The sequence below is a fragment of the Rhinoderma darwinii genome, chromosome 2 (assembly GCF_050947455.1).
Source record: "Rhinoderma darwinii isolate aRhiDar2 chromosome 2, aRhiDar2.hap1, whole genome shotgun sequence".
NCBI lineage: Eukaryota > Metazoa > Chordata > Amphibia > Anura > Rhinodermatidae > Rhinoderma > Rhinoderma darwinii.
Genome location: NC_134688.1, coordinates 77,854,331 through 77,872,043, shown reverse-complemented (window position 1 = coordinate 77,872,043; position 17,713 = coordinate 77,854,331). Strand labels below are relative to the sequence as shown.

At 46.2% G+C, this 17,713-nt stretch overlaps 1 long non-coding RNA gene across 1 annotated transcript; it reads left to right on the top strand.

Moving 5' to 3' along the window:
- The first annotated feature begins 11,598 nt into the window (after positions 1-11,598).
- LOC142740645 (uncharacterized) lies at positions 11,599-15,870 on the top strand. Its single transcript, XR_012880832.1, has 6 exons — positions 11,599-11,645; positions 12,918-12,984; positions 13,801-13,865; positions 14,313-14,444; positions 15,277-15,343; positions 15,540-15,870. It is a non-coding gene; the product is annotated as an uncharacterized LOC142740645 (long non-coding RNA).
- Positions 15,871-17,713: the final 1,843 nt, after the last annotated feature.

Below are 17,713 nucleotides of genomic sequence, written 5' to 3'. Positions count from 1 at the left end.
GGGGGCATTCTGGGGGCTGAATACTGCTGTCCTTCCCTTCATACAGCCTAAATTTGTAGGTATACCCTGATGCACTCTCGCACAGCTTATACATCTTTACGCCATACCTTGCCCTCTTACTCGGCAGGTACTGGCGGAATTGAAGCCTCCCTTTAAAATGTACCAGGGACTCATCAATAGAAATACACTTCTCGGGGGTGTATGCTTGGGAAAACCGAGCACTGAAATGGTCTAATAGGGGTCTCAGTTTGTACAAACGGTCAAAACTGGGGTCATCTCGGGGTGGGCACTGCTCATTATCCTTATAATTTAAGAAGCGAAATATTGCCTCATAATGCATCCTGGACATGGCCATACGGTACATTGGGGGTATGGTATAAGATGTCCATGCTCCAGTAGGTCCTAATGGATGGCTTTTTCAGAAGCCCCATGTTCAAGTGAAGTCCCCAGAACTTGCCCAACTCTGCTACATCTACAGGGGTCCACCTGTAGGATTGGGCATAAAATGATGTAGGGTTCTTAGTAATATACTGTTGGACATATAAATTTGTCTGGGAGACCATAAGATCTATAAAATCATCAGTGAAGAAGAACTTGAAAAAGCCCATTTCACTGAGCCCTGCCGTATTAAATTTTAACTCTGGGATTTTGGGCTCATAAATGTCTGGTGTGGGGGTCCAAATGGGGGCTTGAACTGCGGCGGGGTCATTTCGCTCGGGGGCTTCAACTGCACTGGTGGTCAAGGGGCATCTCCTAGGAGGTTCCTCTTCTTCATCACTGGATGAGGAGGTGGATAAATAAAACAGAGTCTCACCATCCGACGACTCTGTGTCGGAGGCAAGAAATGAATATGCCTCTTCGGCACTAAATGTCCGTTGGGACATGTTTGATTGCTTTCCTAACTAGGAGCAATAGGCTGCTACCTAAACCAGCTCAAAAAATTGGTGTTTTTATAGAACGAGTGGGCTTCCCTGAGACTAAACCTAACAAGGGCGACGGTTCCTAACACTAAACCTAACTAGATTTTATTTGAACTTCCCTGAGACTAAATCTAACTACGGCGACTATTCTCTGACACTAAACCTAACTAGATTATTCTGAGCTTCCCTAACACTAAACCTAACTACGGTGACGGGTGCCTGACACTAAACCTATCTAGATTATTCCGAGCTTCCCTGACGCTAAACCTAACTACTGTGATGGACCCCTAACGCTAGATCCAACTATGGTGATGGATTCCTGACGCTATACCTAACTATGCTTTTTGACGGTTCCCTGACACTAACTAACACTAATACTAAACTAACTAGATAAATTGTCTAAATTAACAGGTTTTTTTTTTCGTTTTTTTTTTTTTTTTATATATATTTTTATTTTATATGTTTTATAAAGAAAAAAATAATCCCCAGGGACCAAGAAATTGGTCCTGAAGACTAAGAAGTGGTCAGTGATAGGAGATCACTGACCAAAAATGTGGGGGGAACACAAGGAGGAAGGGTAAAGGACTGGGTAGTGGATTGGGGAGGTGGGAAGCAGAAAAAAGTTTTCTTTTCTTTTCTTTTTTTCACTCTTTTTCTTCTCTCCCTCTACTCACAACCGCTCTGAACGCCTCGCTATCTCCATCTCAGGGCGGGTGCGGCAGGATGTGATGTCAGGGAGAGGAAGTGAAGAGACCGATCGCCACTATTGGACAGTTACTCACTGACTGACCAATAGTGGCGATTGTGGAGGCGGGACCATCGCAATAGGTCCCGGCGTATTGAGCTGTGATAGCCTGCTGTCGGAAACAGCAGCTGTCAAAGCTCGTGCACGCGCCGGTGGAAAATGGCGATGCATTTACCCTGCGACATAATATTCCGTCGCTGAGCGCGAACGGGGCGGTCAGCGCCACGGAATATTACGTTGCTGAGCTCGAAGGGGTTAAATACATTGAATACACAGTGTCAAGAAACTTTAATTTCACTTTTTCAATAGTTTTTAGTGACTTAAGTGATAAATTATCACGCTGCAGCAAGTTATCAGAGTCAGGATAAGGATTGCTATATCTGTACATGACTCCAAACAAAGAAACAAGAAGTTCATCTGCTCACCAGGCCGTCCATGTGTCCAATAAACTCTCGGTGGGCGGATAATTGTCCGGTAACTTTATCCATTAAAATGGAGACGATCCAGAACTTAGGCTACATTCACACGACAGTGAAAAAAAATGGCCATTAAAAACTGATCAACTGTCAGTTTTTCATGGCCGTTTTGCATCATTGTGTCTGCAAATTTTTATACACTTCCAGTCCGTCTGTCCGTTTTTAATGGCCGTTTGACATCCATTTTGCATCCGTTTTTCATGGCCGTTAAAAAAACTGATGAATTTCATTTGTCTGGCTTCTTTTGTCCCAACCCCCTGAAAACACCCAAACAAAGGTCATTGTCATGATTGTTTCACAGCCCCCCTGTAGATGATGCCACACAGCCCCCCTGTAGATGATGGCACACGGACCCCCTGTATATGATGCCACACAGACCCCCTGTAGATGATGGCACACAGACCCCCTGTAGATGATGGCTCACAGCCTCCCTGTAGATGATGTCACACAGCCCCCCTGTAGATGATGGCACACAGCCCCCCTGTAGATGATGGCACACAGCCCCCCTGTAGATGATGGCACACCGCCCCATGTAGATGATGGCACACAGCCCCCTTGCAGACGATGGCACACAGCCCCCTGTAGACGATGGCACACAGCCCCCCTGTAGATGATGACACAGACACCTCTCCGGAGAAAGCACCACACCCCCCCTCCCTGTGGTAATCTTTCGGGACTCTCTCTGTAAATTCAGGACCGTGCCGAAAAATTTGCTACAGTAGACAACAATGTCCCCTGTACTAGCGCCATGCTACCATAGTAGTGAGCGCAACAATATCCGTAATTTTTGTCCGCCTGAATGCCCTACATACTCACCGATGCATGACCGTCTACGTCACGAGTGATCTCTAGTCTCACTGGTTCTGCGAAGGCGACGCGAGGACGTCATCTCGTCACCTTCGCAGAACCCATGAGACTAGAGACCACACCTGTAGAGGACGGCGCTGCATCGGTGAGTATGTGTCATTGTGCCGCCGATTACCAGCAAGGGAGCCAATAGTTCCCTTGGCTCTTGAATCCCCAAATCACAGAACCGTTTTTAACGGCTGTTACATGTATTGACGGCCGTTAAAAAATGATCCATTGACTTCTATGGGGGCCGTCTGGCCGTGAAAGCGGCCAAAAATAGGACATGTTCTATTTTTTGACGGCCAATATTCACGGGTGGTTAAAAAAAGGCCGTGTGAATATACCCATAGAACATCATTGTTCTGAAAGCGGACGTTTTTTACTGTTGTGTGAATTTAGCCTAAAACGAAATTCAATAAAATGTATCCTTTATTAGTTCAGATGTTGCCGTCTTTACCTTGACTTTTAACGCATTAAATAAACAATCCCTTATCTTGACTTTTTCAATGGCTTTTGTTGTGTGATATCACGCTGCAACAAATGATATTTTATTTCACATATAGCGAAAAGTAGTAATCCAAAAATAGGTTTTTAACGTTTCGGTCTATACATTCAACCTTCTTTAGACACGGATATGCGGCGCTTGTGACCTCGGTCGCTGTTGGGTAATGGCGCCATTATCTATTCCTGTGACCCTGGTATCCGGCGACAGGACGCATCAAGTCTCTGCATATCTTGACTCTGGCTCTGCTGCAAATTTCATCCAGAAAGAGCTTGTGGATCATCTTCAGCTGCCCACAGTTCCCCTGGAGACATCTTTGGCTGTTGCCTCAGTTAATGGACTGCCTCTGCCTGATCCCATTACCTCTAGAACCAAGCCGTTGAAGCTCCAGGTTGGAGTACTTCATTCTGAATTTATTTCGTTCCTTGTTTTGCCCAAAGCCATCAATCCTGTTCTGCTGGGCCTGCCTTGGCTTCGACTACATGCCCCAGTCCTGGACTGGAATTCTGGAGAGGTTCTCCAATGGGGCACCAAGTGCCATGGTCGTTGTCTGCTGCAGATCCATCCTGTCAAGCCTTCTCTGCCTCAGTCGCTGTCGGGACTGCCTCCCCATTTTGCTCAGTATGCAGATGTTTTCAGCAAAAAGGAGGCTGAGACGCTGCCTCCACATCGCACCTATGACTGCCCCATTGAACTGGTTCCTAATGCCTCTCTTCCCCGTGGACGGGTATATCCTCTCTCCCTGCCTGAGTCTCTATCCATGTCGGCTTATATAAAGGAGAATCTGGAGAGGGGTTTTATACGAAAATCTTCCTCCCTGGCCGGGGCTGGATTCTTCTTCGTTAAAAAGAAGGATGGATCCCTTCGTCCCTGCATTGACTACAGGGGCCTCAACCTAATCACAGTCAAGAACAAATACCCGTTGCCACTCATCTCTGAGCTATTTGATCGCATACGAGGGGCCAACATTTTTTCTAAGCTAGACCTGCGTGGGGCTTACAATCTAGTCCGGATTCGCCGGGGTGACGAATGGAAGATGGCATTTAACACCCGGGACGGGCACTACGAATACCTGGTGATGCCCTTCGGACTGTGTAACGCTCCCGCAGTGTTTCAGGAGTTCGTTAACGACATCTTCCGAGATCTACTCTATGTCTGTGTTGTTTTTTATCTCGATGATATTTAAATTTTCTCCCCAGATCAAACGACTCATCGAAGGCATGTTCGTCAGGTTCTACTACGATTGAGGGAGAATCATTTATACGCCAAGCTGGAGAAGTGCGTCTTTGAGAAGAGTTCTCTGCCCTTCCTGGGCTACATCATCTCGGATCAAGGCCTCAAGATGGATCCTGAGAAAGTGAAGGCTGTCCTGGAGTGGCCACGTCCCCAAGGCTTAAGGGCCATACAGCGGTTCCTGGGATTCGCCAATTTCTACCGGCAGTTTATTCCTAACTTCTCTTCTCTGACGTCTCCCATCTCGACCCTTACCAAGAAGGGTGTGATCACCAAAGTGTGGACTCCAGAGGCAGAGTCTGCATTTAATAGCCTGAAGAGTGCCTTCACTTCAGCCTCGATCCTCCATCATCCTGACGTATCTCGGCAGTTCTCACTGGAAGTGGACGCTTCCTCTGTTGGTGCAGGCGCACTTCTGTTCCAGAGGAGCTCCAAAGGAAAGGCTGTAGTGTGTGGCTACTACTCTAGACTGTTTTCCTCTGCTGAGCGCAATTACTCCATTGGAGATCGGGAGCTGCTGGCCATCAAATTGGCTCTGGAGGAGTGGAGACATCTTCTGGAGGGTGCTGCTCACCCCATCCTGATCTTCACCGACCACAAGAACCTCACTTACCTTCAGTCCGCTCAAAGACTTAATCCTCGTCAAGCCAGGTGGTCGCTGTTCTTCACCCGTTTTCTGTTTGCGCTCCACTACCGTCCCGCGGACAAGAATGTGAGGGCCGATACCCTGTCCAGATCGTTTGAGACGGAAGACACGGTGGAGTCCCTCCAGACCATCATAGACCCGTCCTGCATCGTCTCTGCTAATCCTCTGCAGGTTAGAGACATCCCTCCTGGGAGGACTTTTGTTCGGTTGGCGGACAGGAGTAGAATTCTCCGCTGGGGACATAGTTCGAAACTTGCTGGGCACGCCGGTGTCCGTAAAACCCGAGACCTAATTGCTCGTCACTTTTAGTGGTCCACGCTGCCTAAGGATGTTCTGGACTTTGTCTCTGCTTGCACGGTGTGTGCCTCTAACAAAGTGACTCACTCCAAGCCTGCCGGCCTGCTTCAACCTCTGCCTGTATCCAATGCCCCCTGGCAGCACATTGCGATGGACTTCGTCACTGACCTTCCCCCCTCAGCAGGATGTAACACTGTCTGGATGGTGGTGGACCGGTTCTCTAAGATGTCTCATTTTATCCCGCTGACCGGCCTACCTTCTGCTCCTCGTCTGGCAAGTCTCTTCATTCAGCACATCTTCCGCTTGCATGGCTTGCCTCTTCACATTGTGTCCGACCGGGGGGTTCAGTTTACCTCCAAGTTCTGGAGAGCCCTCTGTAAACTCCTGGATGTGAGATTGGACTTTTCCTCTGCCTATCACCCCCAATCCAATGGGCAAGTTGAGAGGATCAACCAGATCATGGAAAATTATCTCCGCCATTTCATCTCTTCACAGCACGATAACTGGGTACAGCTTCTACCATGGGCCGAATTTTCTTACAACAACCACACAAGTGAGTCCACCACTTCCACTCCGTTTCACATCGTGTACAGTCAACATCCCAGAGTTCCTCTCCCTGTGTCGACTTCATCTCAGGTTTCCGCTGCTGACTCTGCATATGGGGACTTCCTGCAAATCTGGAAACAGACCCGGTCCTCTATTTTGCTGGCAGTAGATCGCATTAAGCGAAAGGCATATATTAAGAGAAAAGAGCCGCCTCAGTATCTTCCGGGGACTAAAGTCTGGCTGTCCTCTCGGAACATTCGCTTGAAGGTGCCTTCATACAAATTCGCTCCCAGGTTCCTTGGACCATTCGAGGTCCTGCAGCAGATCAACCCTGTCGCCTACAAGCTTCGGCTGCCTCCTACCCTCAGGATTCCCAACTCCTTCCACGTCTCCCTCCTGAAGCCTGTGATCCTAAACCGTTATTCCAAGACTCCCAGCCCTGCGGTTGCTCCCAGCGGCTCCTCGGACATCTTTGAGGTAAAGGAGATCTTGGACACCAAGAGAGGAAAGACCTTGTATTTGGTGGATTGGAGGGGGTTTGGTCCCGAAGAGAGGTCCTGGGAGCCAGAGGAGAACCTCAATGCCCCCTACTCTTCTAAAGAAGTTTCTCTCTCGCTCCGGTCCCAAGAAGAGGGGGCGTAAGAGGGGGGATACTGTAACGTCCGTGGCTGCGGGCTGTCAGCTCCAACCTCCCGCTGACAGCCGCAGCCACGAGTCGGCAAGCGCTGGCCCCAGCCTCCTCCTCAGGAGACGCCAGCGCTTGCATCCACTCACCTTCGCTCGTCCCCGCTCTTAAAGGGACAGCGCGCGCACCGGACATCTTGAACGACCTTTGACCCGTGAGTACCCTGGGCTATAAGAGGGGTCCAGCCCCCTAGTTCGATGCCTGAGCGTTGTTAGTTTTCCCAGTCTGTCTTGCAAATGGTCCCTTAGTGTTTCCCGTTCCTGTTGTTACCCGTACCTTGTTCCCCGTTCTTGTTTCCCATGCTTTGCCCTAGTATCTAGTCGTGCCACGTCCAGAGGAATCTGCCACGTCCTGTGTCATCTGCCACGTCCAGAGGAATCTGCCACGTCCTGTGTCATCTGCCACGTCCAGAGGAATCTGCCACGTCCTGTGTCATCTGCCACGTCCAGAGGAATCTGCCACGTCTGGAGGAATCCGCCACGTCCTGTGTCATCTGCCACGTCTGGAGGAGTCTGCCACGTCTGGAGGAATCCGCCACGTCTGGAGGAACTTGCGGCTCCTGTGTCATCCGCCACGTTTGGCGCCATCTGCTGCACCCATCTCATCTGTGCCAGAGCTGCGGCCACCATCTGGACTATTCAGGTACCCTTGTGCGGGACATTGTATTTCTGGGGTGTCCTGTTTAGCCAGCTGCCTCCCCGCTGCGGCGGTACGGCCTAGTGGGTCCACTAACCCGCTTCGTGACATGGGGTCATATCGGGGTGGGCACTGCTCATTATCCTTATAATTTAAGAAGCAAAATATTGCCTCATAATGCATCCTGGACATGGCCATACGGTACATTGGGGGTATGGTATAAGATGTCCATGCTCCAGTAGGTCCTAATGGATGGCTTTTTCAGAAGCCCCATGTTCAAGTGAAGTCCCCAGAACTTGCCCAACTCTGCTACATCTACAGGGGTCCACCTGTAGGATTGGGCATAAAATGATGTAGGGTTCTTAGTAATATACTGTTGGACATATAAATTTGTCTGGGAGACCATAAGATCTATAAAGTCATCAGTGAAGAAGAACTTGAAAAAGCCCATTTCACTGAGCCCTGCCGTATTAAATTTTAACTCTGGGATTTTGGGCTCATAAATGTCTGGTGTGGGGGTCCAAATGGGGGCTTGAACTGCGGCGGGGTCATTTCGCTCGGGGGCTTCAACTGCACTGGTGGTCAAGGGGCATCTCCTAGGAGGTTCCTCTTCTTCATCACTGGATGAGGAGGTGGATAAATAAAACAGAGTCTCACGATCCGACGACTCTGTGTCGGAGGCAAGAAATGAATATGCCTCTTCGGCACTAAATGTCCGTTGGGACATGTTTGATTGCTTTCCTAACTAGGAGCAATAGGCTGCTACCTAAACCAGCTCAAAAAATTGGTGTTTTTATAGAACGAGTGGGCTTCCCTGAGACTAAACCTAACAAGGGCGACGGTTCCTAACACTAAACCTAACTAGATTTTATTTGAACTTCCCTGAGACTAAATCTAACTACGGCGACTATTCTCTGACACTAAACCTAACTAGATTATTCTGAGCTTCCCTAACACTAAACCTAACTACGGTGACGGGTGCCTGACACTAAACCTATCTAGATTATTCCGAGCTTCCCTGACGCTAAACCTAACTACTGTGATGGACCCCTAACGCTAGATCCAACTATGGTGATGGATTCCTGACGCTATACCTAACTATGCTTTTTGACGGTTCCCTGACACTAACTAACACTAATACTAAACTAACTAGATAAATTGTCTAAATTAACAGGTTTTTTTTTTCGTTTTTTTTTTTTTTTTATATATATTTTTATTTTATATGTTTTATAAAGAAAAAAATAATCCCCAGGGACCAAGAAATTGGTCCTGAAGACTAAGAAGTGGTCAGTGATAGGAGATCACTGACCAAAAATGTGGGGGGAACACAAGGAGGAAGGGTAAAGGACTGGGTAGTGGATTGGGGAGGTGGGAAGCAGAAAAAAGTTTTCTTTTTTTCACTCTTTTTCTTCTCTCCCTCTACTCACAACCGCTCTGAACGCCTCGCTATCTCCATCTCAGGGCGGGTGCGGCAGGATGTGATGTCAGGGAGAGGAAGTGAAGAGACCGATCGCCACTATTGGACAGTTACTCACTGACTGACCAATAGTGGCGATTGTGGAGGCGGGACCATCGCAATAGGTCCCGGCGTATTGAGCTGTGATAGCCTGCTGTCGGAAACAGCAGCTGTCAAAGCTCGTGCACGCGCCGGTGGAAAATGGCGATGCATTTACCCTGCGACATAATATTCCGTCGCTGAGCGCGAACGGGGCGGTCAGCGCCACGGAATATTACGTTGCTGAGCTCGAAGGGGTTAAATACATTGAATACACAGTGTCAAGAAACTTTAATTTCACTTTTTCAATAGTTTTTAGTGACTTAAGTGATAAATTATCACGCTGCAGCAAGTTATCAGAGTCAGGATAAGGATTGCTATATCTGTACATGACTCCAAACAAAGAAACAAGAAGTTCATCTGCTCACCAGGCCGTCCATGTGTCCAATAAACTCTCGGTGGGCGGATAATTGTCCGGTAACTTTATCCATTAAAATGGAGACGATCCAGAACTTAGGCTACATTCACACGACAGTGAAAAAAAATGGCCATTAAAAACTGATCAACTGTCAGTTTTTCATGGCCGTTTTGCATCATTGTGTCTGCAAATTTTTATACACTTCCAGTCCGTCTGTCCGTTTTTAATGGCCGTTTGACATCCATTTTGCATCCGTTTTTCATGGCCGTTAAAAAAACTGATGAATTTCATTTGTCTGGCTTCTTTTGTCCCAACCCCCTGAAAACACCCAAACAAAGGTCATTGTCATGATTGTTTCACAGCCCCCCTGTAGATGATGCCACACAGCCCCCCTGTAGATGATGGCACACGGACCCCCTGTATATGATGCCACACAGACCCCCTGTAGATGATGAAACACAGACCCCCTGTAGATGATGGCACACAGACCCCCTGTAGATGATGGCACACAGACCCCCTGTAGATGATGGCACACAGACCCCCTGTAGATGATGGCTCACAGCCTCCCTGTAGATGATGTCACACAGCCCCCCTGTAGATGATGGCACACAGCCCCCCTGTAGATGATGGCACACAGCCCCCCTGTAGATGATGGCACACCGCCCCATGTAGATGATGGCACACAGCCCCCTTGCAGACGATGGCACACAGCCCCCTGTAGACGATGGCACACAGCCCCCCTGTAGATGATGACACAGACACCTCTCCGGAGAAAGCACCACACCCCCCCTCCCTGTGGTAATCTTTCGGGACTCTCTCTGTAAATTCAGGACCGTGCCGAAAAATTTGCTACAGTAGACAACAATGTCCCCTGTACTAGCGCCATGCTACCATAGTAGTGAGCGCAACAATATCCGTAATTTTTGTCCGCCTGAATGCCCTACATACTCACCGATGCATGACCGTCTACGTCACGAGTGATCTCTAGTCTCACTGGTTCTGCGAAGGCGACGCGAGGACGTCATCTCGTCACCTTCGCAGAACCCATGAGACTAGAGACCACACCTGTAGAGGACGGCGCTGCATCGGTGAGTATGTGTCATTGTGCCGCCGATTACCAGCAAGGGAGCCAATAGTTCCCTTGGCTCTTGAATCCCCAAATCACAGAACCGTTTTTAACGGCTGTTACATGTATTGACGGCCGTTAAAAAATGATCCATTGACTTCTATGGGGGCCGTCTGGCCGTGAAAGCGGCCAAAAATAGGACATGTTCTATTTTTTGACGGCCAATATTCACGGGTGGTTAAAAAAAGGCCGTGTGAATATACCCATAGAACATCATTGTTCTGAAAGCGGACGTTTTTTACTGTTGTGTGAATTTAGCCTAAAACGAAATTCAATAAAATGTATCCTTTATTAGTTCAGATGTTGCCGTCTTTACCTTCACTTTTAACGCATTAAATAAACAATCCCTTATCTTGACTTTTTCAATGGCTTTTGTTGTGTGATATCACGCTGCAACAAATGATATTTTATTTCACATATAGCGAAAAGTAGTAATCCAAAAATAGGTTTTTAACGTTTCGGTCTATACATTCAACCTTCTTTAGACACGGATATGCGGCGCTTGTGACCTCGGTCGCTGTTGGGTAATGGCACCATTATTTTTGGATTACTACTTTTCGCTATATGTGAAATCAAATATCACTTATTGCATAATACCTTGGAGTGCTGAGTTCCCATTTTTTACACATTGGTGTGGAAGCCTACTCACGCACACTTGAAACACGGAGTGCTGCGGGATCAAGAAAGTATCACGCTGCAACAAGTTATCAGAGTCAAGTTAAAGATGGCTACATCTGTATTACAGTATAAAATCCATCTAGTAACAGATTACATGTTTCATACATTACATGTTCTTAGTCGTAGCCCCTATAACCACACATGTATCTTTCTTCCATGTTTATAAACAGCAGTCCCATGTAACGCCTATATCCAGTGTATGCACAGACAGTCTATCCAGGCAGTAGGAGATAATTAGATGATGTAACAGATACTGCAGCCGCTTATGATATCACTGATGATGTCATAGACAGTACTAGCCATTAGGTTCTCTGTGCAGCTGGATTACATATTTTTTACAATTTCTGCCAATGACGTCTGGACCGGGACTGTGATAGACTGTGTGATTGACAGGTAAGATGCAGCATTTTATCATTAATTCTACATGTTACTGGACACATGAAATATATATTGGACATTACTGCAGCAATTTCTAACCACACCAACAACTCACCACAACTATATGATTGTAGAAGGATTTTTTTCTGGTGATTGTCGGGGGTTGTTTTTTTTTTTTTAGACAAACAGTTCAAGTTCCAGTAAAATGTTTCTATTAATGCAAGTAACAACTGAACATTTTACATTCAGATTTCAATGTTTCATATTTTCTCATTAAAGTTACAACTCAGTACAACAGAGTATGTTCACACAGCCTATTTTCAGCGGTTTTCCTGGCCGTAAACACCCCGAAAAACAGCCGAAAATACGGAGGCTGGACGCCTCCAAACATCTGCCCATTGATTTCAATGGGAAAAACTTTTTTTTTCCGATGGTGCATTTTACGTGGGCGTTTGATAAAGCGGCGCATAAAAAACACCCTGTAAAAAGAAGTGCATTTCACTCCTTCGGCCGTTTTTGGAGCCGTTTTTCATTGTCTCAATAGAAAAACAGCTCCAAGAACGTTGGTAAAAATGCCTTAAAAAACGTTTGTGGTTTAAAAAATGGCTGAAAATCAGAGGCTGTTTTCCCTTGAAAAGAGCTCTGTATTTTAGAGAAGTTTTTTAGTTAAGTGTGTGAACATACCCTTACCATTGTCTGAGAATTGCAGCTGTCAGTAATGTGGAATGTGACTTCTCAGTCGTTTTCAATATGATGTCTAATTTAATTTAATTAAATAGTCTTAAAAAGCTACCGTATATTATCCTAATAAGGCTCAGCAGTAGCCAGGGCCGGCCTTAGGGGTGTGCGACCTGTGCCATTACATAGGGCGCATCCCTCCAGCAGGTGGAACGGGGCGCTGCGCTGGCTCCCTTCCATTGCTTGTGTTTTAGAAGCGGCCGGGCAACTCAGCAGCTGCCTTTCTGCCTGGGTGCTTCTCTCACTGACATCGCGTTTCTAGCAGCGAAAATCGGGATTCCTCTAGGAGATGGGGGCATTGGGGATTGGCATTTGTAAATTGCCCACATTGTGACCCCCCCTAATGTCAGTCATGGACACCTGGGCCTGGGTGTGACTGCAACCTCTTCACCCCTATAGTTATGTTCCCTGGGTTTACACTAACATTACAAAATGTTTTCAATGTCTGACTCGTCCTGTGATAGAAAATGAAAGGTGTGAAAGTAAATATATTATTATTCATTCTAGATATGGGGTTATTTTATGTTTATTCCATTATGTATTTTACAGACATTTATGACATCTGAATATGTGGCACCAGTGACAGCCGACATGCTAGGACATACACTGTATATATGTAAGTATTATAGCAAATGACAACCTATAGAAATTCTATAATCTGATGTCATCCAGAATGTTCCTATAGAGACACATGACAAGACTGTGGGAACAAATTCCCCAATGTTGTTCATCCAGGGCCTGTCTTAGGGGTGTGCGACCTGTGCGGTTACACTGGGTGCATCACCTGTCACTAATGAATGGGGCGCCACTGGTCTTGATGTCTGGGGCACCCATTGCTTGAACACTCAATCCCACTCTTCATGTAAAAAAAGTAAAGGGCACTGCTCAGGATGCAGATACAATTCCTTGATAATGGATTACATTACAGTGTGGCAGACAATACTTGTCTGGCAGTGTTATTTGGACACTGTATGATTGCAGTATTTGAGTACTATATTCTACGCCATAAAGCTGAATTCAGACGCTGCAGATTTGCTGCGCGGCAAAATTCACGAGTGTTACAGGTGAATAGTTACAGTCTCAAAAACTCATCCACATGTAGCAAAAGTAAACGCTGGGAATTTTGCTGCAGCTTTATATTATTATTATTATAGAAATGCTCCATAAAGAAGATATTATGGTATTAGTAATATATAAGGGACTTGTTATTTATGTAATTTCCTAATACACATTTGGCTTATGGGGGAGCACACAGCGCACACAGAGTGTCTACATTACCAGTACTGCAGTCTATGCGCCACCATACAGGTCCGTCCACATGAAGTTGCTGTGTACATGAGCCCTAATGTACATTTCCTTCATTGTTGGGTGGTCTATACTGAGCACACGTCTGTCTGGAGAAATAAAACTACACAATTATTGTTTTTTCCAGAACACCTTAAGATCAGCTGCCTGCTGCCAGGGGGACTCTCTGAAGCAACATTTCATCTATGCAAGGTGCGTCTCTTATTAGTTACTATATGCAGTATCCACCAATACCCTCCACAGTTAGAATGACACTTTTTGTATGTCCTGGGTCAGAATGCCCCTTTTGTATGTCCCCACAGTAATGAAGCCCCCTTTTCTAAGCCCTGACTCAGTCCTTTTATCCCCCATATTAATAGTGTGCCCCCTTTGCTCCTATAAAATAAAAAATTATACTCACCTAATAGACGACCAACTGGGTCAGACATTTCGCTTCCTCCCTGCGCCGTTATTGTTTGTCCAATTTCAGGGGCGTATGGAGCCCCAGAGCTGTGGGCTACCCCAAACCCTGGACCCCAGCCGGTCATCCTATTTACCCCTTTGGTAATTTTACACTGGTTGGGGACTGGACTCTGTTCTAGATAGAAATGTTGCCATTGATTGAGATTTGTCCTAATACATTGTCTTTCTTTCTCCTAGAATTAATTCCTCATAAGAGTTAATGATAACCACACGTCCAAGGAGGGCAGATCAAAGATTAAGCAGAGCCCTCCACCTCACATCACATAACGTTCTACATTCAGTCGGATGTATTCAGTAGGAGAGTCCAAGGTCAGTGTATTTTATTAACTGCATCTCTAAATGATCACATAGTGTGTATTACTGGTCAATACTGAAGAGGGCACTACCACCATAGATGGCCTGGGCACCCTCAACTTACACTGCCGATCCGGCATTTAGGGCCCAAACCTATAATATAAAAAAACAGAAAGATACAATCCCTAGTTTATTGACTGGGTGATGTTATTTGGGCACTGTATGATTAAATTATTTGGACACTACATGGTGCATCATAAGGGGGAGGACGTCACAGATACTGCACATGTCACCAATAAACCTAAGGCCGGCCCTGGATGTGACACAATAGCTGCCACGTGACATGCCATCCACACGGACATGACCGCTGTGGCCTAGCAACTAAAGACAACAGAACCACCAGCGCAGGAGCCACAGGGAATTTAAAAAATGAGTAGGGACAATTTGTTATTTTTAGCCATATGCGGCTTAGACTAAGGTTTATGAAACTGTCAGAAAACCCCTTTAATAATTATTTTGTCTGTTGAATCCAGAAATCCAATTTACCATTTTTTACTCTCTCTACTCCAGTCCAAAAGACTCCACAAAAGACAAATTTGCAGTTTTCCATTAAGGATAAGATTATATAGAAGAATAACAATAAGCTCCTGGTCCCTGATACAAAATCTATACCAGGGTCCTCCAACTGTTATGTGCCATTATACTGCTGGTGTTATTTGTGTGGCAGAGGGGCATTGGACTCGCCCTGTGATAGAAAATGAAATGTGTGAAAGTAAATATATTATTATTCATTATAGATATGGGGTTATTTTATGTATGTGCATTAAACCCATTATGTATTTTACAGACATTTATAACATCTGAATATGTGGCACCAGTGACAGCCGACATGCTGGAAGATCCACTGGATATATGTAAGTATTATAGCAAATAACAACCTATAGAAATTCTATAATGTGATGTCATCCAGAATGTTCCTATAGACACATGACAAGACTGTGGGAACAAATTCTCCAAGGTTATCAATAGGCAGATCATATATTTGTTGATATGATGAACCATACTAAGCGCACGTCATAATATCTTCACAGTTTATACTTTTTGTTCCAGAATTTCTTGAGATCGGCTGCCTGCTGCCAGGGGGACTCTCTGAAGTAATATTTCATCTATATGCGGTATGTCCATCATTAGTTACTATATACAGTATCCACCAGTAGCTCTGTACATTGAAAAAGTAATGAGCGGGCAAAATGCCAAGAAAGGCGTAGCAGTGGGGAACCTTGGATAGTTGGTAGGAATAGGCATAATGTAAGTTAGGGGTATCTTTGTCCAAAATGCTGGCCACATGGCTCGGTTTGGGACTGAACGTATGTGTAAGGTAATTGGGTGAGGGAGTGTAGGGGGATTTTAGACAGCTTTGGTCTGCCAAGAACATTTGTGATGTGTCAAGGCCTGGATGCAATAGACAAGGACTTAAGTGAGTTTCATTACACAGTCATAATCTGCAGGCATAGGTGATAATGGACACTGGCAGAATGTTTTTATATTTACAGCACTCAAGCGGAAAGCAATGGAAGGTGCCAGGATATTGCCACGTATAGAGCCCCCACAAGTCATGCAGCACAAGGACCTGGACTTGGGGTGTACTGGATTGTTTGGAGCAAATGGCATCAAGGAAGCAAGGCAGGTATCCTCAATGGTATCATTCTAGCAAAAATTTGAGGGAACATGGCACGATGATGGGCCAAGTGCCAGGATCCTTGCGCAGGGATCCAGCGTCGATGAAGGCAGCAATATCCCAGTAAGGCCTCATAATCTCAACATGGGAGAGGGACACCTTGAGGTTGCCAAAATGTTTAGAACACGGGGTACTGGCACAATGTTTGGAATTACAGGAGCAGCGCATCTGGATGTAAAGAGAAGCAGAAGAAGGCAACAGTAGCTGGTTGAGTCTGATTCTGATCTGTCAGATGATAATAAGTGGTCTAATGTTGGGAATAGATGGGCTAATGGGCAAGACGTTTAAGATGCTGAAAAAAATGTTTACGCAGGATAAAGTAAAAAGGTAAAAGCGAGGAGGCGTGATACCGAAAGCCAATCCTTTACTGGAAAGAGGGGGTAAAGTTTGGGGCCAGGAAACATGTTTGTTGATTTCTACCTACACACACTTGTCCCAGGAAATGTTGGGAAACATAAGGGAGGAAAGGCTTGTCTAGTTTTTGTGATGTCTATGGAAGATTTTGTTTAGTATTGCAGTGTAATGGTGGTGGAGCAAGGACCCCCTTATTGATCAGGTGCCAATAAGGGATGGTGCCTGTGAAGCAGGCTGGTAAGTATAAAAAAAATACATCTGTCGCATCTAAAAGAGGCATCAGTAAACGATGAAATAGACAAGGAGTTGAGTGAGTTGCATCATTAAAGCAGAATCTACAGGCACGGATGACAATGGATACTTGCAGAATGTTTTTTGTGCCTACAGGACTCAAGTGAGAAGCAGTGGAAAGGACACGGATATCGCCACGGATAGGGCGTCCACGAGTCATGCAGCACAAGGAACTGGACTTCTGATGTAATTGACTGTTTGGAGGAGATGGCGTACATTTGCGAAGAATGTAGTTGGCTTTCGAAGCGCGTAAGCAGTCTTGTATCATCACTTCAACATGCCGTGTGGTTTATAAAATGTTTTTCTAATAAAGTCATCACATTGTCATGAGGATTGCTGGACCGTATTTTCTTCTGTTTACTTTATATTTATTGGACAGTGCTAACACCATACAGCCCTCCCTGTAGAGAACGCCATACAGCCCTCCTGTAGAGAACGCCATACAGTCCCCCTGCAGAGAACGCCATACAGCCCCCCCTGTAGAGAACTCCATACAGCCCCCCCTGTAGAGAACGCCATACAGCCCCCCCTGTAGGGAACGCCATACATCCCCCCCTGTAGAGAACGCCATAGAGCCCCCCCCCCTGTAGGGAACGCCATACAGCCCCCCCCTGTAGGGAACACCATACAGCTCCCCCCTGTAGGGAACGCCATACAGCGTCTCCCCCCCCTGTAGGGAACGCCATACAGCGTCCCCCCTCCCAAAAAAATGCGACCTACAGTGTGTCCTACAAAATACATGTATCCCCTATCCACAGGATAGGGGATACATGTGTGATCGCTGGCAGCGAAAGCTGCTTCTATCCTCTCCTCAGGGTCCCCGGCAGTCACTGACAGCCGGAGACCCGATATTCAGCAGCCCGATCGTGCGGGCAGTAAGTTAAAACCGGAGTCGTAAAAA